We start from the raw sequence: 1,912 nt of genomic DNA, 5'->3' as shown, positions 1-1,912 counted from the left end.
TGCAAAAATCCACAACCAACCACACCTTTAAGAACCCACCGTCCAAATGATAGTAGGAAGAGATGTGACCTTTTTGCACGTCACAAAATACTCAAACAGACTGGGCCTCCATTGTACAATACCAGCGTGATGTAGAACGTGAGTTGAAAAACTAGCACCCCGATCAACAGCATCGGTAATTATTACGCAACATAGGGAAATATGGCGTTGTTTCTTTAACCCATAATGAAATTGTATGTCTATGACTTTTATATAATAAAATCCGTTTCACATTTTGCATTGTTATAGTTCCACTTATTTTATTTTTTTATTTTTCCCATTACTACTTAACACTATGTCCGGCTATTAACATTTCTATTATACAGATCTTTGTGGTTCTGAAGAACGCTTGTATTTAAATACTCTGTAATATTCTTAATTTATATGTAGTTCTACAGAACTCTACAGAATGCAACTTGCAACAATGAGATACATCAATCATGGTAACTAAAATATCGTGTTGAGACCTGCATAATAAATGTAATTCAGTGATGGCAAGTAAAGTGAGTTCTAAAGACCTGCAATAATGTTGAACATCAGCTACAGCACTAGCGCTAGCTGTCCCAAATTTAGCAGTGTAAATCTAGAGGAAGACAGTTGGTCATCATCACTCACCGCCAACTCTTGAGCTACTCTTTTACCAACAAATAATGGGATTGACCGTGGAATTACAAATCCTCCAATGATGAAAAACGAGCGGGCATGTTTGGTCTGACTGGGATTCAAACACTCGAATCTCGTATTACAAGTCGAGTGCCTTAACCACCTGGCCATGATGGGCTACTTTTAAAGTGGGTATCTCCGTTTATTTTATGCCTCTGTTGGATACCATCTATGATACCCATGTGCCACGCTTTGAGAAACACTGACTTAAGTCATACAATCGCATCTGCCTCTCTTTTACTAAGACGTATTATAGTTTGTTGTGAGGTTAACACGAGGCTACTCAACGCATTATTAGCTCTTTAGTTTTCGTGGGGAATCGAACCCCGGATTTTGGCATTTTTAATCCATAGAGTTATAGCTGACCGAGAGACTTGTAGTTTATATCTTGCTTTTAGATTTCTGTTCTTTTCGGTACATACTGCTTCTTTTATTTTGGAACAGGTCATCTGAAAATTATTTCAAAACCATCATTTAGGATAAGCGAAAAGACGCTGTGTTTCTTTATTTCTATTAATTATAATCCATTGTGCAATACTCGTATTATTTAAATATATGTATATATATATATATATAAACATCAGTTCTATTATGGTAGGTTTCGTTTAGTTTTTTACGTATTGCAAGTTATATGTATTACGACTTTTAAATAAACAATACATTTCGGAATCTGTTGCGTTTAAACTTGAGCAAATAAAATAAAGTGAGACAAATTGTCATAAAGAAGAAAAACTTTGCTTCGAATAACTCAAACATTTTGAGGGCTAAACGTGTACTAATGGTTATCATGCCTGATTTATGAGTTTGTAGGCACAACATTTATGTCTCATTAACAAGAAATGTATATATATTACGGTCCGCATTTTGAGGCCGTGGATGTGTTTTTACAGCCTCAAAGTTGGTGGTGTATTCTATTGATTAACTGCTTTCCCTTTAGTTTATTAACTTTAAAGTATTGTTTGTTTGTTTTTAATTTCGCGCAAAGCTACACAAGGACTATCTGCGCTAGCCATCCCTAATTTATCAGTGTAAGACCAGAAGGAAGGCAGCTAGTCATCACCACCCACCGCCAACTCTTGTGGTACTCTTTTACCAAAGAATAGTGGAATTGGCCGTTAAATTATAACACCCCCAAGGCTGAAAAGGCGAGCATGTTTGGTGCGGCGGGGATGCAAACCCGCGACCCCCAAATTAAGAGTGGCACGCCTTA

Source organism: Tachypleus tridentatus, chromosome 2, assembly GCF_004210375.1.
Source record: "Tachypleus tridentatus isolate NWPU-2018 chromosome 2, ASM421037v1, whole genome shotgun sequence".
Lineage (NCBI taxonomy): Eukaryota > Metazoa > Arthropoda > Merostomata > Xiphosura > Limulidae > Tachypleus > Tachypleus tridentatus.
This window is presented reverse-complemented; position numbering follows the sequence as displayed.